This window comes from Ambystoma mexicanum, chromosome 13 (genome assembly GCF_040938575.1).
Source record: "Ambystoma mexicanum isolate Mex_15411 chromosome 13, UKY_AmexF1_1, whole genome shotgun sequence".
Taxonomy (NCBI): Eukaryota; Metazoa; Chordata; class Amphibia; order Caudata; family Ambystomatidae; genus Ambystoma; species Ambystoma mexicanum.
In genome coordinates this window covers 656027318-656051229 of record NC_090938.1, presented here as the reverse complement: position 1 = coordinate 656051229, position 23912 = coordinate 656027318, and the positions used below count along the sequence as shown (strand labels likewise).

General features: G+C 49.2%; 1 protein-coding gene across 1 annotated transcript in view; it reads right to left on the bottom strand.

Moving 5' to 3' along the window:
• OSBPL7 (oxysterol binding protein like 7) overlaps positions 1–23912 on the bottom strand; it is a 274513-nt gene that overhangs the window by 156958 nt on the left and 93643 nt on the right. Inside the window, exon 2 of the mRNA XM_069634654.1 lies at positions 2880–3037. The gene's annotated coding sequence lies outside the window, so the exon portion shown is untranslated. The remainder of the gene's footprint in view (positions 1–2879; positions 3038–23912) is intronic.

The following is a 23912-nucleotide window of genomic DNA, read 5'->3' as shown; positions in this document are numbered from 1 at the left end:
CCAGCCGTACTTTGACAAGACCACACAGACCAAGAAGAATACTAACCCACGACTACATCCTGAACCCGAGAAGATGGAGTAATGAAGCTCAAGCCTCGGTATCCAAAAATCACTGCTGATGGATAAAAATCTATCAGTAAGAAGAAGAAGCGCGGAAGCAGGCCCATCGCTGCCCCGCTAAGACCCTGTGAAACCAGCACTACTGTGACAAGACCACACAGACCAAGAAGAACCCAAACCCACCCACGACTCAACCCGAGAAGATGGAGTAATGAGGTTCAAGCCTCTGTATCCAAAAGCACAGCTGATGGATTAAATCTAACAGCAAGAAGAAGACAGGGTGCCGAAGCGGGCTGCACTTCACGCTGCGCCGCAGCCACACGCAGCTGTTTTCAAAAAGGAAGAGGACACTCTTGCCCGTACTAGGTATTATAGGGATCCAGTGCAAATACAGACCCAGTCCTAGTTACATGCCACATTTAGCTAATTTGACATTTTGTGCACTAAATTCAAATAATGTTTCCTTTATTCAGAGGTCGTGAAATGGACCAACTTCAACCAGTTTATACCAGTGATCATGGGAATCAGCCCTTTTGAAGTGACTATAATTTGGGGTGTGCATCAAAAAATGATGGCCATCTAGTTTTAGAAACATTTTGGAGCCTAATGGATTTAATCAAAGTCAAAAACTATTTTAATGTAATAGCAGCATCAAGGAAAGGATGGAAACACACACTAGCATCACAACTTCTTTTTCACACAGGACTTGCCATTACATTGACAACATTGCTTGCATTCAGCCCAACACTACTAGGACTCCTAAAATAGCACGTTTTTATAATCGTTCAGTCATTTGCGTTGACTATGTTCTGATTTTGTCTAATTATTTGTTCTCTGCTCTCCCTCCATTAGACTACTGCCTCCTTCCCATATTTCGCATATTAACTGTTCGGTCAAATGACAGCATCACTGTTGTTTTGAGACAGCGTGACTATGTTTCTTGGCTTGAAAAAGCCCAGACGGGCGAAAACTTGTGTCCATGTAGTTGCCAGTTTTCTTTCTGTTAATTGTGGCCGTTTTCCATTGTGATTTATGAATGAGATATTATATCATCTGATGTTCAGTTACCAAAGGTCACTCGCTAACACCTTCATCAAAGAAGTCTAAGTGTTAATGTAAAACAGAAGTAATCTGTACCAGTTCAAGAGGTTAATAAACTTGCTGAGCTATAATTAAGTGAAAACAGCTTTGTGTGTGGAGCGCCTGCCCTGGGGTGATTTTCTTCCCATTTTCAATTTTGGAATCTTGATTGGAAGCCATAGTGGTGCCATTAGGTTTGATCAGCTCGGATCTATTGAAGATAGATCTGTGACACATGACTGTGTACTGGTGACCAGGTGTAGCTCCCACTTACCCAGTGATGCCAGACACATAGTAGATAAGTCTTTATTTAGATCCCTGAACCCTCTATTCTACCATAAGCCAAGCACAATGCCCCCTTTTCTGTAGGCGTTAGTGCTAGTATCATGCATCCAAGACTTTAGCAAAGACACAAAGGGAAGAAGAATCAAGGGGAGGGGAAAATACCTTCTTTGAATAATGACATACACAGTCACCCACAAGCAATCACATTGATCAACATTTCCGTTGCTGGCTATCTTCATCATACTTAGAATTGTTGTATCCGCGCCCTTGGTTTCCTCCTTTTTTCGGTAGCTAAGCACTTTTTGTTTTAAGAGTTAAGAAATTATAAAGAAAACATTATGATGAAAACCATAATGACGGAAGTTTAACGAATACAATTTTGATGACTTTTCTAAACGAGCAACGATGACAAGAAATTTAAATAAAGTAAAAAGCATCACAATTTCGTCATTCATCAATTGAAGTTGTAAACAAATTATATGAAAGTTAAATGTTAATTTTACTGAAATAAATAATGGGTAAAGGGTCTAAATACTACTGAATTATTACTACTAAGAATTGTTGTTATTGATATTTTAAATGTGCATCTTAATAGGAAAACAAAACGAACAGTGAATTTAAAAAACATCGATATCAATTCCTATTTGTATTAAATACATGTAAAACGTTACTGGTCCTGAATAAATTAACAAAAGCGGAGGTGGCTGCAGTGGGCGGGACAGCCTCCATGGATTGCCCAATTCTCCATAAAAAAATATATATATAAAAAAAGAACAACTCCAATTCATCAAAAGAAGTCATTTTGGAACCTTAAATTAAACTGGTGTCTCTTCTGTAGTTTGGAATTCGCCATAATAGTTTCCTCTTAATTACTCGAATGTCTCATTTGACATAACGCATCATAAGCATCATAAGAGGTGCTCCCTAGATGCATTTCTTCAAAAGGTGTATGCCGTGGTGGTCGTTTGCAGCGCATTTTAAACCAGGGTCAGGCCATGTGCATGCACGAGTGTGAAGTAAAGAATAGTTGGAGGATTAAGGAGTGGAGGCATTGCAACCAAGTGCTCTTGAAGAGGTCCACTGAGGAGTTTCATGGCACCCTACCCCTGGGGTTCCCTTACCTTTCTAGTTACCGGCAAGATGTGACCCCGAGTTAGGGGTTCCACTCTTGGAGTATTGCGCACACCTGAGAAGCAGAGTGCCCGGAGAGGTGGAGGGGAGGTTCCACAGCGACCAGCTGCCATTTATATTGCCCTCATAATCCATCAGCAAAGCCCTACGTCACTCTGGGCTTTGTTTCAAGGAAATATCCCGTGCACCCTTTTCAGATACAAAATTGCCAGCATAAATGCTGCCGCGTAACAGGAGATCCCGATATTAAATCCACCCACTCCACAATGGCCCCGAAATCCTTTTACTTTTTCAAATTTACGAAGTAGTATTTGTAAACATACCTTTCTGTGTCATCCAAGAAAGGCAGCCTGCATGATCCGTCTGGTCAACAAGGGGCAATGCCGCCACACACACGCACCAAGCATGGCGGGCTGCAGTTGATCACAGGGAATCTCTCCACATCTCTCAACGCCGCTCCGTCTCATTGGTCAAGTGCAACCTGTCCAGGACACAAAGAAAAACAACCCTTTTTCTTTAACACAATGAAGTAATAGATCAAGTTACACGTCATATAAAATGGCGAGGCACGTGCATAGAGTTGTATTACTGGCATACGCCATGAAAACGAGACCAAATAAAAGTGACTGGAGCACTGCAAACCCGGCTCTTGCCTCAGAAGAAGAGTTAACTCCATGTGGTGTTGTTGATGGACAGCGCATGTCATGGGATTGATAAACACGTAGGTTACAAAGTGAAATGATTCTCCAGTTTTTCTAATGGTGTTTTATTATTGCTGCTTGTCTGCTTAAGGAGCCAGAACCCAAACAGTCTCTTTGTACTTGTCCGACCGACTGGTGCTATATAAGCTTACTTGTGATGTGAATTGTGTGTGTATAAAAGAGAACTACGACACCGCTAGAAAACATTGAAAGCATGTTGGGTCACATACCATGCATACACATGTTATAGTTTGCAACTCATGTGGAAGCGAGCTATGTACTGGCTCCTCGTCCCAGCTTACTGAGAGAAGACTGATACCCGGCTGCAGCTTTTATCCCCTGCTCAACAAAAAGATCGCTCCCTATAACTACTTCGATTTTTTTTAAATCCGGGTAGGTTCCAGACTGAGGAGACTTCAAGGTCAAGGAGCCACAGACATAGAAGACACACTGCATTGGCCAAGCCCAACAACAGAGAATGTGTGGTCACAGATCCAAAAGACTGGGTTTTCAGTAAGATTACACATATCAAGCCACTGAAAGCTAACTCTGTAGCTCATTTTACAGATATCAAAAGCCGAGGCCTCACATTTCGCACCCGGACCCAAACAAGGAGCTTCTGCATGCATACATTCTTCCTTTCCCCCAACATGCGCTGTAAGGTTACTTCTCAGCTCTATGGACCGAACACATCAAGTGAGACTGGCAACATCTCTCAGACACTTCCTTCAAAACATGACCACCAGTGTCGAGAAATGACCGCCATGATACACAAATTCAAATGCGTCACACATCCCAATTAAATGCTGTTTGATGTATCCTGCCTCCTGCAGGATCTGCCCTGGGCCAGTAATCACAAGGAGCAAGAACCAGGCTGACCCAGGTAAGTGGAAATGGAAACAGGCTTTATTCACTTCTTATGTTCCATAGTATAGGTGGTAAGTGGGAGAGATAGTCATAGGCCTCCACCCTGGTTCCCTGCCCAACTCCAAGTCCCCAACCGTCCTCCTTGGAATTCCTAGGTGCCCCAACACTCTAAGCTCCACTAGCATTCCAAGCAAACCCTTCCACTCAAACAGACATCACTCATAACATATAGGATACCACACTGTTCTTAGGAGAAACATACAAGAAAGGCTGCTCAAAGCAAGATAAGTGTGCGTCCGACAAAGAGCCATCAAAGCCACATTCTAGAAATGCTATTTGCACTCTCAGAATGGAATATTGCCAAGGTTTTGAACTACTCTCTATTACCTAACATTTTTTAAACATCCACATAGAGCCACAATCTCAGCATGCTCACAGGTCGACAGCCCCAGCATACTCGGGCGTCACCATCCAAACGAATCTCAGATTACCAAATCCCAGTACAGTCTTACTTTACACAATGCCACAACGCTCCCGGTTTGCACAAACTCAAGTCCCAATGTTAACCATCCCAGAACCCTTCCCATTTGCCCAAACCAAGAACACTGCTCATTTAGTGAATCGGATAACACTCATGCCCCACTCTGCTCTCAGCCTCTGGGCGCATTCACCATACTGGCCTCTTCCCACATACAGCATCGCAGTATGTTGCCAAATATCGCACCTCACCACCACAGTTCCCCAACCCTGGTCTTCTCCCAAAGTTTCCCAATCCGAGTCTGCTCCAGATTCCAGTCAACTTGTCAGTTACCCCAATTCTGGTCCGCTGCCCATTACCAGAGCTCTTCCAGGGTCTCCAAGATAGGTCTTCTCCGGGGTCGCCAAACTCAAGAGCTCTTCCAGTTGGAGTAATCTCTGCCCATTGCCAACCGCTAGCTGGCACAATACAAGTTGATGCAAAGTTTCTGGATATATCTGTATCAATCATTTGTACATGAGCTAAGAGAGTATCTCAGTTCAGTGGCTCATGTAGACTCAACAATCAAGATGGCTTCTGGCAGCAGGACGTGTCACAGTGCTGTCCCTTCTTTGGCCTCATTCTTTGAGCCTCGATGCAACCATGGCAAAGAGCCCGGCTACTTCTGATGCATCTAGGCATATGGTGAGGCAGATCAGTGAATGCCTGCATGCGTGCATTCAAAAGCAGAAACCTGGAATCTGCCCTAGTTTCCCCACCCTATATCAGGTGACTCCAGGGTGTTCACTGCTATGCGTTTAACACAAAAGGGGCAGCCACCATTGTCCCACTGATTTGCACAGACTGCAGGTGGTTTTTGCAGATGCAACAAAACCAAGCACAATCTGTGCAAATCTGCTGATTCTCAGGTGGACGGTGGGGAGGAATCGGTATGCCAATCACCATCAACACTAGTAAGCCCACCTGGATGTGGGTTGCCCACATAATGCAGATGCTTCTCATGCAGACAGGTATTTGAATAGGCGGGTGCAGGGAAAACCTGTGCATACATGTTTTGCATGGATTGGCTCTGCATAATGCCAAGGTTTGAAAATGCTGGGAGCTATTTAGCTCCTGCTCGCACAGAAGTGTAAAAGAGCCTGGTTAGGATTTAGGCCAACCACTATCAGGAGCCATTTTCCCAGGTGTGACATGATCAGGGGCCTGAATAGGTCCACAGGAATGGAAGGGACTCTGCAGCCGAAGAAGTGAGCCACCTGGAGGCAGTGCTGGGTTTGATTGTGTGCCCATGTTTTCCCGATGGATCAAAGCCGGTCCCTGCTCACACCTTGATGCACTCAGAGCAGCAAAATTCCTCGTTATAGAGGTGTTCCCACGATGGGGGGGTGAGGGGGAACAGAGGGGGGAAGTGTGAGGTCATGCAGTTTGCCAATGGACCTCATTTTGTAAATGAGACTTTTGAGCAAATCACAACTCTACTGGGGATACAGCACAAATTCTCCTGTGCCCATCACCCTGCAAGCAAATGGAGTCTGTGAGCGCCTCAACGGCATGCTCAAAGAGAAGATTGCAAATATAAGCCACCCTAAAAAAGGGATGGCTCCATTGTTTGCCCTTAGCCCTGTTCGCACTAACAGCCCGAATCCATCTGACCACCACTAAACGCTCCATGTGGTGGTAACTAGATGGTGCACGCAACTCCCCCAGGCTCCTCCCACTAGGACATTGACAGATGCACATGCCACGTATTTGGAAATGAAATGGACAAACATATTGCTTCTTTGATGGCTAGTGCCTCTTATTTCTCACCAACTGCAGGCAAGGCGGGAGAGGTCGAAGAAGAGTGAAGAAGCACACCCCAGAAACAAACAAAAGACTCTTGGAGCCACTATTACTCTGCCCCGGGGACACTGTCCTGGTGAGGAACTTTGCAAGGCCCAGATGTGAGGGGCTGTACATCATGGAGCAAGCCACAGATCATGCATTGAAACTAAGTGACAAGAAGATCTGGAACTACATTAGAGATGTTAAGCCCTGCCGAGGTAGGACCTCTTCCCACCAGAATGAAGACCATTTGATGCAAGAACAACAAGACAAGGAAGAAGCACAACAACCACGGATAGCCCAGTCCAGGACCAAAGAGTTAGGGAAGGACAATATGCACACCTAGAGTTTTTGTTACAATAGGTACTCAGAGTACAGACTATCCAAGATGCATGGTTCACAATCGACAGATGTCCTTTCAAGAGAACTTCATTGGATTTGTGATACAATCAGAAACAGAGCAGATGATTCCTCCACAATTGTTTTTCCATGCTTTTCTGCTTCACGTAGCTCAGACCTACCCACAGTTGACACACGGGACCCATCCATCATTGACTCACTCAGCGATTCGAGACTCTGCATAGTGTGGGAACGATTGTTTTATGCAGCACTTGCACAGTACTACAGACACAAAGCTTAACCTAACACACACTAACATCATAATTACGCTTTATTTAAGCTTTTCAGACGAGTTTCACTGACCCTTGGAGCAACGCAAGAGAACGCTCGGGAATCACAAAATGGGATAACGTTTTGTGCCTTCTGCTGTCACTACCTCTTTACCCTCCTTGTATTGCAAAGGATTTTATTTTCACATGCTCAAGCTTTGACCCCTACTAACGTAACTCCTATCCATGCCATCACGACAGCCATATCTAGGCATGCGATAAGCACTGCAAGACTTCGGCGCAGTGCAGACAGACTTCAGTCAGGTACATTTCTATCTTACTGATTTGGCCCCTATTTCAAAGAACATGTATGAACACATGGCCATGGTAGGGAAAGAAATCACTGGAGAGAGCTGTTACGTCTGTTCTCTCATCCCCTACGCATGAGTGCATCTAGGACATTCGGAGCAAATGAAATTCCTAAGGCCAGGGCACAATGCCTCATGCATTTATCACTCTGTACCACAGGAGGACAATTTCAAAGGAGGCAAGCCAAACTAAGGTGGATGTGCAGAAAGATATTCCCGTATGATGATAGTTACATCAAGACTCAAGAAATGATGGACGATTACTGGAGTACAGACAAGACCATAGAATATATCACTGAAGGTCTGCACAAAGTAGAAAGAAAGGCAGTGATATAAAAGGAGTTTCAATGCCCCAAGACAGGACCAAGGGAGATAGGAGGAATGCCAGGATGCTGGGAACGACCGCAGATGCTAGTGTATGGACAAGTGTACACTGCAGATGGGTGGAAGGAAGGAGTGGTTGGGAGCAAAGCACATGCGCTCCTAACAGTTCCAGTGGAAGTAGTGCAAATGGAAAACGACAATTGCCTCAAGGAATGGGAATCAGGTGCAAAACTGCTCACATGAGTGGGAAACGAAACAGGGCGCATGCCCATTATACCACTTGAGGGTGCTTCTTTATGTTTCCAGAATGATGGTCCAGTAAAGGTTGGAGAGAATAAGGGGTGTAAGCAGATCTCAGATACCAGGCATGAAGGTCGAAACCGCAATGCTTATGGACCACTACTGGGCCTGCAGGTTGAAGGCATTGCCACCCAACTGGGGATTAATATGCTTACTCATACAGTTGAACACACGAGCATTCGTAGTGCCCCAGAAAGACATACAAGCCGACCAATTACCCAAAATGGATACTCGCCAAAGAAAGAGATCTGTAGGGTTGACCAGAGTGAAAAGAGGGAACTATGCATCATCAAAAATAGAAGAGACCCTGGACGCAATACGACCAGAGCAGACTGTTCCCAGAACATCGTTCCAGCAGTCCAAACTAGCACACACGCCAAATGGCTTCAAATAACGCGTTTGGAGAGAATGCAGACAAATTCAACCGTCAAGGGTTCAACATCATCAAGGAAGAGCTGCGAGCAGTGAGGTTAATGGCTATCTAGAACAGATATGTTCTAGACCTTCTCACAGCCATAGAGGGAGGTGTGCGCACCAAGATCGGGTCTTCTTGCTGCACGTTCATTCCCGCCCACGATGAAGACAATGGGACCCTGACAGAGGCCATTATCCGGCTATCAGAGCTGCATGCCAAGATGGAGGCAGAGGTGAATGCTGTAGGAAAGGACGATGGCTGGCTGTCATACATCTTCTCCTGGATACCAACCTGGTTGGCCAATGGACTGACAGTTTTGGTAGCAGCACTGATACTAGTGTTATTCACCTTTGTGTCATCAGAATAGCCATCACACAATGCAAAAAGACCACTGACAAGACCATAGGGATAAAGGTACTGGTAGACTTAGAAACTGAAGCTGATGAAGAGACAAAGATATGGATTACACTGAAATCACAACTGACGCAGTGTCCTCTGTTCCCGGCAGGAATGGTGTTCTAGTTCCAATTCAACACCTGTGACTATTGGGGGAAATAGGTTTGGTACAACCCTGGTGGAGACTGCAGTTACTTGACATGGAGTTTGGATGACCATGTGAAGTACCATTGACATCTCGGCGGCATAACAAAGGTTTGGCTCCCGAAGTTACACATGAACGGACGTTACACGTGAACAGAGAGAGTCATGTAGGTAATGTGGTCAACTCCTCGACCAGAGGGGGGATTGAAGACGGAGGTCCAGGTATGGCCCTCATGACCCCCACACGACTCTCAGCCCGAAGACAGAGACACAACAGATGCACTGCACTCTTAGTCTCTTCACCGCCATCCTCCATGTATCGCAGATGTGAGAAATGGTACTCTCTCAGACAGCCATCAGGCCATACCCAATTGATGATCTGGAGGAGATGGAGTTGCCATCAATCGAACAAGTCGCATATCAAGAAATCAATGTCATCATCACTGACATCACAGCATAGCCGCACTTAAACACAAAGTACATAGCCATCCATTCACGAAGTTACATGAACATGCATTAGTTTGTTGCATAGAGTCATAAAAAACATGCTTATGACTCACACAGTTGGATAAGGAACAAGTTACTTACCTGTAACTGTTGTTCTCCAGCATGGGTCTGGCATGGATTCACATGCTCATGAATATTCCCCGTCGTCAGGCTGGGAATCCTCGGTAAAGAAAAAACCAGTATCAGTTTCGTTTCTGATCTGTCTTTCGTAGTAATAACCAATCACTGGTCTCTGCGTCATACTGACCACAGCCAATGACTGCCCTCTACCTAAGCACCGCCTCTGGCAGCCATCTTCAGATTTGGAAGCACGTGAAGTGGCAGTATGACCAAGTGAAGAGCCGCAGAGGGGTAGGAGGGAGGGTTCGCATGTGAATCCATGCCAGACCCATGCTGGAGAACAACAGTTACAGGTAAGTAACTTGTTCCTTCTCCAGCATGGGGTCTGGCATGGATTCACATGCTCATGAATAAAGAATACATAGCAGTACACACATGCACAACCACGGGAGGTGGCAAAGGCTCAACATTAAGCATAGCATCAAACTCAACATTAAGCATCTTACCTCCTCACCAGGCTCACCTCAGGCGAACAGGTTGCGCAGCACTGCTTGGCCGACCCTGGACTCCTCCCTGGAATCCCGATCGACGCAGTAGAACTTCGTGAAGGTGTGCGTCGACCTCCACGTAGCAGCCCTGCATATGTCCAGCAGGGGCACACCAGAAAGGAACGCCGTGGTAGCTGCGATCGCTCTGGTGGAATGGGCTCTCGGACGGCCGGGCAGAGGTCGGTTTGCCAACCGATGACAGTACATGATACAGCCGGAGAGCCATCTGGAAATGGAAGCCTTCGAGAGAGCCTTCCCCTGATTAACAGGTCCAAAGTTCACAAAGAGTTGTGACGTCTTCCGAAAACACTTCGTGCGGTCCACGTAGAACTTCAGCGCTCTAGCTACATCCAGCGAGTGCAAAGTCCTCTCAGCCGGCGACGAAGGCGACGGGAAGAATACAGGCAACACCAAGGGTTCGTTGAGATGGAATTCCGACGGTACCTTGGGCATGAAGGAGGGGTGCGTCCTGAGCACTACCCTTGTGTCGTGGAAAGTCAAGTACGGGGCCTTGCAGGAAAGGGCCTGGATCTCTCCCACTCGTCGTGCGGAGGTGATGGCCACAAGAAAAGCAGTTTTCCACGATAGAAACTTCAACGGAGCCGAGTGCAGAGGCTCGAACGGAGGTCCCATGAGCTTGGTCAGCACCACGTTGAGCTCCCACGCCGGGGCCGGAGCCTTCACCGGCGGGAACGATCTGAACAGTCCCTTCATGAACTCTTTCACCAGACGATGAGACCACAAGGACGTCCGCCCCGTGGTTCTGGTGTATCGGGAGATCGCAGCAAGATGAATCTTGATGGACGCGTGTGCCAGTCCAGCTTTGGCCAGCGTCAGCAGGTACGGCAGTACTTGGGGGGCCGTAATCCGTAGAGGGTTAATCTTCTGTGCGTGGCACCAGACAGAGAACCTCTTCCATTTGTGTCCGTAGCATTTAAGAGTCGAGGACGCCCTGGCCTTTGCAAGAACCTCTCTGCAGTCGGCCGGTATGTCGTATCCTCCAAACTCTAGCGCTGCAGGAGCCAGGCCTGCAAGTTCAGCGACTTCGGATCGTGGTGGAGGATGGCGCCTCCTTCCCTGGAGAGTAGATCCGCGTCCGCCGGCAGCTTGATCGGCGGGGACGCTGACAAGTCCAGAAGGTCCGGGAACCATATCTGCCTCGGCCACGAAGGTGCGACGAGGATCATCCTGCACCGTGACCTCTTGAGCAGGTTGACTAGCCGGATTAGCAGAGGCAAGGGAGGGAACGCGTAGAGGAACAGGCCCTCCCAGGGGAACGAGAAAGCATCGCCCATGCTCCTCGTCTGGGGAAACCTGCTGGCGAACCTCCGGCACTTGGTGTTCGTCGCCGTCGTGAACAGGTCGATCTGGGGTGTGCCCCACCGTCGGAAGAGGCGATCCACCAGATCCTGCCGTAGTTCCCACTCGTGGCACGAGCGCAGCTCCCTGCTGAGTGAGTCGGCGATGGTGTTTTTTATCCCTGCCAGATGAAACGGCACCAGAAAAATCCTTTGGGCGACGGCCCAATGCCACAGGTCCTGCGCCTCCTTGGACAGCGCTGGGGACCTGGTTCCGCCCTGTTTCCTGATGTAAAACATGGTGGTGGTGTTGTCGGTGAAGATCCTCACCACCTTGCCCTTGAGGGACGGAAGGAAAGACCTGAGGGCCCAAAACACTGCACGGAGCTCCAGGACGTTGATATGCAGGGACTTCTCCGTCGGGAGCCAGAGTCCCTTTGCGTGCAGATTTTCGGTGTGCGCTCCCCACCCTTCCAGGGAGGCATCCGTAGTCACAGTCTCCTGGTGGGCTGGGGTCTGGAAGTCCATGCCCGCCGTCAGATGCGCGCGGGTGCCCCACCACCGTATTGCTCGTCGGAAGTTCTCGTCGAGCTTGATCCTTTCCTCGAAGCTGCCCGTCGTCTGGATCCAGCGTGCATCCAGGAATTCTTGCAACGGGCGCATCCGGAGGTGGGATTTGGCGTAGTTCACGAAGAATCCCAGGTCCGTGAGGAGTTGGACGGTCCTTGCCGTGTGAACCACGGCGAGTTCCCTCGTCTTGGCGCGGATGAGCCAGTCGTCCAGGTAGGGGTAGACGTGGATCCCCTCGCGGCGCAGCTGCGCCGCCACCGGTGCGAGGCACTTGGTGAATACCCTGGGTGCCGACCGTAGTCCGAAGGGGAGGGCTCTGAACTGGTAATGACGCCCTTGCACCACGAACCTGAGGAATTTTCGGTGCCCCTTTAGGATGGGAATGTGGAAGTAGGCATCCTCCAAATCCAACGACGATAGGAAATCCCCTTCCTCCAGCTGGCCCAGGACGTGCTGGAGGGTGACCATCCGGAACTTCTGCGCCTTGATGAACTTGTTCAGACGTCGGAGGTCTAGGATGGGGCGCCATCCTCCCGTCTTCTTCTTCACGAGGAAGTATCTCGAGTAAACTCCGGAGCCCCGAAGCCTCTTTGGGACGATTTCGATGGCGCCCTTCCTGAGCATCGCCTTTACCTCCAGGAGAAGTTGAGGGACGTGAAGTTCTTTCCTGGCCACGGGGGGGACACGCGGGCACCTTCTTTGAAACTCGAGCGCGTGGCCCCGGGCCAGGGCGTCCAGCACCCAACGGTCGGTGGAGATGGACTCCCACACGCTGACGAAGCCCGCCAGCCGGCCTCCCACCGGGGTGCTCCGGTGGGGGCCCGACCCCACAGCCGGTTCAATCCTGCTTGGACGCGGCCTTGCCGCCTTGACCTCCTGGGCGACGACGACGGGGTCCGCTAGACTTGCCTCGTCCTCTGTAGGCCTCTTGCGACGACGAGCGGGCCGCTTGCCGGTAGGAAGCGAAACCGCCGCTGGAACCTCTGGAGGCGCCCTTGCCTCCGCTGCTCCGAAAGGGCGTCCGACGTTGCTGCAGAACTCCGAGGGCCCGGGCCGTCTCAGTATCCGCCTTGATGGCCTGAAGGGAATCGTCCACTGTCTTCCCAAACAGGTTGTTCCCGTCGAAGGGCATGTCCAGGACTCTGGTCTGGACGTCTTGCCGGAAGTCCGTAGCTTTGAGCCACCCACGACGTCGAAGGCAAACGCCGTTGCCCAGCTGGCGGAACCCAGTGTCGGCGATGTCCGTCGCCACGGTGATGGCGTGGTCCGAGGCCACCTCACCTTCCTGCAGGATCTCCAGGGCCTCCGCCCTCTTGTCGTCCGGCAGAAAATCCAGCAGGGGAGCTATCTTGTACCAGAGCTCCCTGTCGTAACGAGCCACGATAGCCAAGGCGTTGGCCGCTTTAATCGTCGTCGCTGCCGACGAGATGACTCTACGTCCCATAGCATCCAATTTCTTTCCCTCGCCGTCCGGCGGGGAAGTCGATGTGGAGGCCGCACCACCCCCCGCTTTCTTCCTGGCTGCCGCGGAGACGACGGAATCCGGGGTAGGCTGCGCCCGGAGGCACAGGGGGGCCGTGTCCGGGACCCGGTACTTTTTCTCGTACCGGTCTCTTCTAGCTGGCGTCGTGGAAGGGTTCTTGAGGAGGGAAAGGCCCTCATCCCAAATGTCGTCCAACAGAGGCACTGCGAGGACCGTCTTCCTCTTGGCCTCGCGCCGCTGATAAAGGAAGCCTTCCTTTTTCTTCTCCTCAGGGCAGAGTTGGAAAAGCTCGGAAGCCCTGGAGATCATGGAGTGGAAAGATCCGATCTCGTCGGGCGGAGAAGCCCTGGCGGGAGGCGACGACGGAATATCCTCGTCGTATGCCTCGTCGTCCGTACCCGTCGCTGCCGTGTCAGTTCCCGTATCATCCCCTCAGGTGGACGGGGGAGAGGGCTGGACGGGGCGCGACGGTTGAAAAGGAGGTGGTGGATGGATCCTTCTTTTCTTTGTAGGGGGAACACCAGAAGGTCCCGGTTCTGGATCCCCCGACGGGAAAGGTTCCTCCGTCGGTAACGGTAGTCTCGTCCTTATCTCGGAGCATAAGGACTGTATAGCCAACAAAATGGCCGCAGAGTTGTCTTGCGGCGCTGGCAGAGGGGAATCCGACGGGCGAGCAGGGGCCCCGTCGGTATCCTCGACGATGTCGTCGTCGTCGTCACCTGCGTCGGGGTCCATTCCGACGGGCTGGCCTTCTTCCACGCCTAGGCCGTGGCTTAAGACCTCGATCAGCTCCTCTTCTGAGGTTGAGGCCGAATCTACGACGACGCCCTGCCCCCCCTTCTTCTTCCCCACGGAGGGTTTCACGGGGGTCCTATCAATGGGCACAAAAGAAGACTCCCTCCGAGGAGGCAGGGAGATTCTGGGCCCCGAGGTCGCCACCACTGGCGCAGCCTCCACAGGCTGAGCCAGGGCCGCCGCGACCGTTTCGATAGAGGGCTTGGTCGGATGGATCAAGGCCTTCACCACCTTAGGTGCGCTCACCGCCTTATCCTTGAGGGAGGGGGCACTGCCACGCTCCTCCTCTGCCTTAGAGCTCGACCGGGGCCTCTCCAGGAGTTTCGCCGGGTGCTCGGCCTTCCTCTTACCCGACCCAGAGCGTTGGCTCGTGGTTGATGGTGCCGGGGAGGGTGCGCCCTGCCTGGCGCCCGTAGAGCCCGACCGTTCGGCGCTCCCGGTGCCAGCGGACTCGCGGTGCTTAGCCTTATGTTGGGCCCCCGTCGCCGGGGCGCCCTCAAAGGTCTTAGAAGACCGCTCGGGTTTCTTCTTCTTCTCGCCAGACGGGCTCTTACCCTCCAGCCAGTTGGCGAGACGTTGATGGCGGTCCTTCATGGTCCGTTCCGACATGTTGCCGCAAAACGCACAGTCCTTCTCCACGTGCGTCTTGTCCTCATGAAGGCAATAAAGGCAGAAAGAGTGTTCGTCCTCCTTAAAGACGTTCTGCAGCTGGCATCCAGGGCAGACCCTGAACAGCTTTCCGGGCGTCGAGCTTCCCTTCTCCTGGGCCATCTCCGAGACCGGGCCTGAGAAGCTTCTGGAGTCCTCCGAAGTGTAGCTCGACGAAATCTTCACCCTTGAGGGGCGCAGACGAATCCGACACGGGTCCCCGTTGATCGGATGTAGGATCGGTGGAGCTTGAGGCTCTTTTGACCGAAAGAATCGAGTTTTTGTGAAAAAACGCGAAAAAATAGCACTAACGCTCGAGAGCAATAGCACGAGGATCCCAACACATGAACGTGCGGTAAAAATCTGAAGATGGCTGCCAGAGGCGGTGCTTAGGTAGAGGGCAGTCATTGGCTGTGGTCAGTATGACGCAGAGACCAGTGATTGGTTATTACTACGAAAGACAGATCAGAAACGAAACTGATACTGGTTTTTTCTTTACCGAGGATTCCCAGCCTGACGACGGGGAATATTCATGAGCATGTGAATCCATGCCAGACCCCATGCTGGAGAAACACATTTAGAAATCTCCATATATATCCACATTCTTCACCAAAACTGAACCGCAAGACGCCAAAGTATAAGCATACCAAGCTTGCACATTCTTGACTGCCACTAACATGGGAAAGCCATAAGGACAAATAAGGAAGCTATAGGCCCACTGAAGTGAATGAGAGGATGAGTCAAGACGGGAAAGTTCCTGGTTACCAAGACGATAAGCCACCTTCAAGAAATTCAGACTAGAATTCTCATATTTACAGGCAAAAGAGCTCCATTTCGTGGTCTGAACACACGTGACCCAGCAGAGCAAGACAATGCCCATTCAATAAAGGTAGATGGAAAGAAGCTTTTCCCATCAAATCAGAGGTAGAAAGATAGAAGTGTTGCTTAAAAATTAACAACTGAATACACTCTCCCAGGCTTAGGTGATCAGTGATGGCAACATTAGGGAACACACAGCTTCTCCATGTTAATTCTCATTGCTTTGAGAAGGTACACTCAGCCTGGTAACTGTCCAGGGTCCCAGGGCTGGGAGGATCCACTCTATCCAACCCAGAGTCACCTTTCACGTAAAGGTATAATATGTTGCAGGAGCCAAAGGTCTCCCATCGGTCTTGCAACATTGTAGGTTGATACATGTAGAGTTGGTCCCAGGAGGAGCTGGCAGATTTGGCTACCCAATAGTAGAATTGACCCTTATAGAATACATACATAGTTTGCCTAAACTGACCAATGTGAACGCCCAACAGGTTTCAGGGACGGAACTTGGTTTTGTGACGTCACACCTGGAAAAAACCAGGTGACTCGCGCTCAGAAGACATGAACCCTGGAGAATTCATGTTTCTAGTGTGATCCCTTTCGTTTTGTTAGATAATAAAGACAGTACATTTTGCCCCATAGCTGACTCTTCCATTCTTGCGGTGGGGAGTTTTTGATGGGCCCGAGTGTCTCTTTGTTGGGAATTGGGGTGACTACTATAAGGCCCTGCTGCTCCTTTAAAAAAGTAGCACAACTCATTAGGGAGGATCACAAGTTGTCCCATGCATGGTGTAAAGTAATCACCCAGTTGTGGCTTTTAGGCCCACATCATATTGCATTCTGGTCCTTGTAGGCCTGCCTTTATAAACCATTAAGAAATACAAAAAGGGACATGTGCAAACAATGCCAGGACTTGGATAACATGGTGTGAGACCTCTGCTTGCGCATAGTTGTGCAAAACAAGAGGTCGGGTGAGAAAGTGGGCAATTATTTGTGAAAATTGCATATCTAGTAATGCAGACGCAATCAAGTTATTTTGCATGCAGGTTACTGTTGCAGCAGAAGAAAACATATACCTATGTATGGGATTTAAATTGCACAAACTTAACTACCAAGCAATGGAGTGCTGTGCAGAAAAGGGGGCAATCATAGAAAATGCTGGGCTTGGCATGGGAGGTAATTTAGTTAGGTTCATCTCATGTGGCCAGGTTGACATTCATGATATTAGCATAAATGTATGTTCAAATTCTCACAGAATGAGTCCTGTATCACCCTGCACAGTCGATAAAAAGTGCGTCGATAAAACGTGTACCATTAAAGTTGTGCAATTCTATGCTTTCTCTATTTGGCCTACTGCACACATGCATTCTAATGCTACTCTGTGACTTCCAACACTCTGGACTTAGTTCCCCGATGGTGTTCCCACCACTAGTGCTGAGAGACGATAATAATGGTAAAAGGCGCTATATAAATGACAACTACAATCGGAGGTCAAAGTGGGTGGGAACTAAAGGGTACATGGTTCCATTACTTTCCGGGGTAACCCTTCATCGTTCCCTTACTTTATGCGACCGAGAATACCGTTCCAGGGCGGCGACTTTAAAAATAATACTTTCTGTTTTAAACTTCCCCTCTACAGGGGCCTGTGTATGAAGCCAGTGTATCATCGCACTGAGCTATCTCATAGGTGCTGGATTTGCCGTGATTTGTTTCAATAGACTGCTTGGTACATAGAACACATTCCCAGGCAGCCTTTAAAAAGCACTGCGTTACAGCAACCTGAGTATGAATAGCTGTAGACTCAGCCTTTTTTGCAGGCAATGAGAGGGGTGGATGTGTGTAGCTGTGCATGAGGTGCCAATGGTGTGTGGTGAAGTGGAGGCTGCATAAAGGTGCATGCTGAGGGTGACAAACAATGACACAACAATGGGGGTCATTTAAAGGCCTTTTCTTGCGTGTTTTCTTCAGTCTTACTAGAACTTTTGTATAACAAAATGTTGCACGGTGGAGGAAAAGGACCCTTTGAATGTGAGGGAGTGACGGTGAGTATGGGGAGGGGGGAGAAAAGGGTCTCCCTTAGTTTATGCCCTGTGCAGAGGTGCATACATACGGTGCAGGCGACATTGGGTTACAACTGTGCCTTCATCATCCGCCTCTGGAGTGGCTCTGCATTCCTTCCCACTGCCCCACTCACTTGAGCCAGTAGAAAACGCTCACTATACAAAAGCATAGACTACGGGTGTTGTCATTACTGGCTTTAAAACATACCGTAGCTTCCCTTGTTCTATTACAAACATCATAACGAATACAGGCAGGTGGGGACGATGAGGGAGTTACACGTTCTCTCTAAGCTGTGTTTTGCGTTGGGCATGAATTGTCCCACTTATTCCAGGGCGCTCTTCTCATCTTTGCCGTGGGCGTCATGACGCGGAGGCGCAGAGTCTAGACACAAGGAGGCCCATTCTCCAGACAAGGGCATCTGCGCCACAGCCTGTTCTCTCTCGCGCGCCGGCTCCGACCAGCCAAGAAAAGGACAAACTGCTCCACGTATGCAGGAAATCGGGGCTCGTCCACACCCCGCGCCACGCCTGACTAGGGCAGGGTGGCCACTGGCCCGGGGCCTCCATGTCAGCGAAGCAGCAGGTTTCCAGGCCGAGCCTTGTAGTCTGCTTGTGCAGCTCTAAAGGGCGCATTCAGGCCGCTTCACAACGCTGCTGCGCAAGAGGAACACGTGGTGGGGTAGAGAGGGGAAAGAAGAGGAAGAAGGGGCGATGGTGAAAATAAAAGGGGTCAGCTAGGGAGGTATCCATACGAAACCACGCTAATCCCTCACATGTTGGGAGAGGTGCTAACTTCAGAGACGGTGGGGGAGTGGCAAACATATTTGTGTGGGGGCATCGAACTTCTTTTTGCATTCTAATGAGACTATTCTAGGGCCGCTTTTCAATGTTACACGCAGTTAACTCTCCTTGGAGTGTGAAAGCACCCACGGAAGGTCTGCTGTGAAAATGAGCAGTCAGTCTCCTGTCCCCTCTGTACTCTACCAATCACCCCCCAACATGCAGGTACGAAACCGATTTCACTTGCCTAAAAAATGTATGCATGTGAATGTAGGTGTCAACAGTGACATGCTTTACCTTTATTAAATACATGGTTTATGACAAACCTTATACAAATACAACACAATACATTTTAAATTCATAATAGCCATCCAATTTAAGAGCAGATAAAATAAACCCTTTACAATTATTTACATCATTAATCCAAACAGCCTTAAACCTTTAAATTAATCTATCAACTTTAAAATTCATCAAAGAACTTTACAACCTTTCAAAAGGTCACCACCCTAATTAATAAATATGGCGGTCTCCCTGCCAGAATACGGCACTAAAAAGAATTCATATTCAAGTACATCAAGGAAAATGGGATGCAATTGGGAGCGCACATGGTGTTTATATATAAAACACTGATCCAGATGTTTGTATTTTATAACCAGAAAGTAATCCCTGCTTTGTTATATGGGTTGGAGTCGAGCTCTTTTTCTGAGAAATGAAAGGCAGCAAAATAGGTATTTTCTTATTTTCTCTACTCGGCACTTTAAACAGATTATATGAGCTTCTAGCTTCCCAAGTGGTTATCCAGTCCTGTTCATAGATGTTGCTACACAAGGAAAATTAAAAAGAAGCTCACGAGTAACGCCACCATACTCTTCTAATACCTCCAAGCTCTTGTTCTGAAATCTATTAGCCATCCTGGCTTACGGTTCTCCAACTGTGTGCACATTAGATGGTATAAGAAGCCAGGTTTTGCACAAAATCAACTTCCTCTAAAAGGCATAATGCCTTCCATGTCACTACATCACGCATTGATGTTAGGCCCAATTCATGCCTTATTGTGGAGATAGGTAGGTAGGCAGTCAAACGATTTTGTACTTTTCGCCACATTTTTCCTTCTAGTCTTTCAAGTTCAAATTTCTCAGAAAAAGCGCTCGACTCCAACCCATATAACAAAGCAGGGATTATTTTCCATCAAACTGTTTTCCCAACAGCCCTACAAGGCATTCCGGTAAGAAAATGTTCCAGACATTTCATCATGGGCTCTACTACCAGTATTGTTCCACTTAATGACCCTGTAGAATTTAGCAGAGATCAGGAAAACTGATTCAAAACCTAAAGATGAAAGCAGAGGAGGAAGTAAAAGGAAGCAAACCACCTCCTCTGGTCCGTTTTTCCTGTAGAGAAACCGGGCATCTGGCTAAACACAGTCCTAAGAATATGAAAGACGAACCTATGGAAATAGGCTGCTTGAAAGGTGAAGACTGGCAAGACACCGAAGAAGAGCTTAGCATCTGCTTACGTCAAACCCCTACCGAGTTCACCTATGAAAAGGCTTGGGTGAATGGGAAACAGGCCAAGGCCGTAATCGACTCAGGTAGTAAGCAGATGGCTTTACGGGGCAATTTAGTTACACCTCAAGACCTAAACCACGCCACCCTAGTCGGAGTACATATGTACATGGAGACAACAAAATATATCCTAAGGTCCCAGTACACATAGAAATCCGGGGGAAATACAATCCGCCATAATTCCAGGGCTCCCTGAGGAAGTTATTCTGGGGTGAGACTTCCCAATCGTCTCTACTCTCTTACAGGAATCTCCACCCCCCTTCGGAGATGTTCTGCTCCAGAAGTCCTGGCAGGAAAGTTACGACTCCCAAAACTCTCCAGTATGGGATTGGGAAAACTCAGAACCAATAAAACACAAGACAGCCTGTGAAACCCAATTCATAGGTTATTGCAGATAGTCAGATGAGATCACTTCAACTCTACCTATTAAAACCGATCAATGGAATATGCGAGAGTTCCTGGACATCTCTCACCCCTGTTCGTTGACCAGTTTGAATAACAGGAAGTCTGGCCAAAGAACAGGTACATCCACCTTGCATAGGGGAAGGATATGTGAGAAACCTGCAGGTGTCTTCCTAGCTAGCCCCAGGGGATCTGTCATCCAGGTGGCCAGGACATGGCCATCGCTATTGGATCCAGTTCCTGGGGGTGGACCAGTGAGGGAGGATAACCTGGATGAGGGGTCCTCGGGAAGTGGGACACCAACGAGTGAGACACGGTATCCCCCTTCTCTCAACACCCTTTACCCCATCCTACCACGTAGGATATTCTAAAACACCTACCCCCCCCCTTTTCCGACACGAACACTTTCGCACAACACAAAAGTCAACGGACTAACACCAGAGCCGTTTTCCTGACATGTCCCAATATAAGGGTCAGGCAAAGTCAGGCAATTGACCAGACTCACACACACACGACGGCCCTTTCCCTTCCCCACAGGGATAAAAGGTGGAGCACAAGAGCACAAGGCAGACCGCACAACATGAGGGATAACTCAGCACAGCAGTTCAAGAGGAGGAAAAAGACGGCGCATACTGAGAGGGTGACACAGAGAGGAGAGAAGCGACCTTGCCCTTTCTGATCAAGGCCCATGAAACCTCTGCAGGCGAAAACAGAAGACCGTGAACAATAGCCAGTGTGTGTTGCAGCAGATGTCAATGGTACACAAGACCCTCCTCCGCTAATTACCAAGCCTGGGCGAGACGCTCATCAATGTGGTACCAATCTTGACTCTAGGAAGAAGGGAAGCCACGCTGTTAATCACAGCCGGTGAGTTGCGGGGAGAGGCGATAAGAAACCGAACTGTGTTGAACACAAAGTACATAATTTGAACTATGAAAAGCTTGAAGATACGATTGACGGAAGAGGTGGAAACCATTAACAGCGCAGTCCGGCACCAAGTGGGTGCTCAGGCAGGAAACTCTGGGCGATTACCCGATGGTAGAAAAAAACGTAACCAGAGGGCCTTGGGAGGAGGCGAAAAGTGCTCATACAGGGGTCTTGTAAAAGCCTCTGTACAGTCGAAAGTCTTTGACCTACAGATGATTGTGAAGGAAAGGGAAATGGATCCTGCTCAGTGAAACTAGAGCATGAATTGTGTGTCGTAAAGGTTGGCAACAGCGAACCCAACGCAGGGATGCTAATGAGAAGGGACAAAGTCTAAAATCCATAGTGAACTGCTTGGTAAAAGTTGGTTAGAGTGAACCTGGCAGAGGGATGTTAAAGAAAAGGGGTGAGGCCTGAAATGCCCATGAACAGTGTGTTGACAGGAGTGAAGCCGACTGAGGAATGTCCACGGTGAACTGTTTTGCAAAAGGTGGCCAGAGTGAACACGGCAGAGGGAGGCCGACAAACAGGGGTGAACCCTGAGGGACTGTTTAAAAGGACATTAAGACTCATGAAAGTAAGAAAAGCCATAGTGAAACCAAAGTAGGGAGGCAGACATCTGAACGGTGTCCAAGCCTGAAGGAGGGAGATCCAGGGGTGGCAAATCATCACGCCAAAGCTCAATTCGGAAAGGAACTTTTTTTGGTTGGTTGTTTGTTTGAACCCATCAGGCCCCGGCGTCAAGAGACTTAACCACCGGATGCCCCGATTGCTGAAAGTGGAATTGTTAGCTCGTGCTGGGAAAGCTCAAGCGTGTGCTGTGCTCCAAAGTCCCACAGTGTCCCGTTCTGAAAACGTGAGGAAGGGAGACCTCAAGTATCGCATCCTGACTTATCATTTTGTGCACACTTCTTTCTTTCCTAAAGAACATTATCCCACACTTCTTTTTGTATATAGCGTAAGGATTGGCAATATGTTGAGTCCCCAGCTGGTGCTGCTGGCAGGGAGCGGGATCGTGATGGGCCGGACATGTAGGCCCTGTGGTGCGAGACGCGGAGCCAAGAAACACACGTCACTCCAGTTGCCTTCTCATGCCCTGAACTGCCGGCTTCCGGCAGCCCGGGACCTTTATTAGCGCCTCACATCACTGCATATGTGGGACGTGAGGCAGAAAGAACATTCCTCCTTTATCCCAATTAACACAAACGTGAACAACAAAACATACACTGTCCCCTGTGCAATCTATTCCTGCACAGGTTCGTTCACCCAAACATGAAAGTCATCATATCCACATGGGCTTTCACCAATCAGTCTCTCAGCTTCCCCGGAGCCCGTGGGGCTGCCTTTAGGTTATACACACTGGGTCGCTGCTTTGGCATTGTCTCCAATTCTCCTCCCTCTTCTGACTCACCTTCACCTTGGGGAGGCAGTTCATCACCTTCCAAATACTTCTCCTGGGTTACGGCCTTGTGTGGCGTCTTCCTCAGTCCTTTGTCTTGGGGCGTGCCGTGTGTGTATGCCTTCTTCTCGTGGCCGTCCTTTCCCAGTCTGTTCATATCTCTTCTAGCACCTTTTTGAACCACAATGAATTTCTGGCAATTGTCTCTTGCCCTCGGTTCGCTTTCACCTTTGTTCCCTCAGTTCGGATTATCCTCCATGTCTTGTGGTCATACCGAGTTTCCAACTTGGATTTTGTGGGGTTTTGCAGCACCAGGACCTGGTTGCCAACCTTGTGTTTAGATTCTCTTGCTCTTCTCATGATGCTCATGGGTTTGTTCGCCGCCACTCTCTTGGCTTGACTGTCGAGATCATCTACACCCCTGTTGGGGCAGTGTGCCATTGATGAATACACCATTGTCCCATACATAAGGTCTGCTGGAGGTACATTTGTGGAGCTGTGGGAGTCACTCTGTAGATACATAGAAACTGGTATAGGTCAATTTGCCACTGGCTGTTATGGACTTTGGATATGCGTAGGACTTTGTTGAGTGTCCTCATGAATCTCTCCAAGTCTCTGTTCGCTTGTGGCCACCTGGGCATGATGTGGTGGTATTGGATGTGTAGGCCAACCATGTACTTTTTTAGCTCCATCCCTTGGAACGGTGGTCCGTTGTCACTTTTGATATGCCTAGGCAGCCAGTGTGTGGAAACATTTTTCTGAGTGCTGAAATCACTGTGTCTGCCGCCGTTGAGGACACTATTTCCACCTCTGGATACCGCGAGTAGTCGTTGATGGCCACCAGCAGGTATGTCCCCCCCTGTACAGTGCAGAATGGCTTCCCATCTTAATGACCTTTGCTCCGCTGCCTGGATCGGCTCAGGGTTGGACAGTGCCCCACATTTTTTGGCATGGGTGGCAGGATGCAATGGTTTCTTCCACTTTGGCATCTATTTGGGGAAACCACAATCAGTGTCGTATCCTGGCCTTTGTTCTGACCATTCCTTGATGTCCTTCGTGGGCTAATGTGACAATCC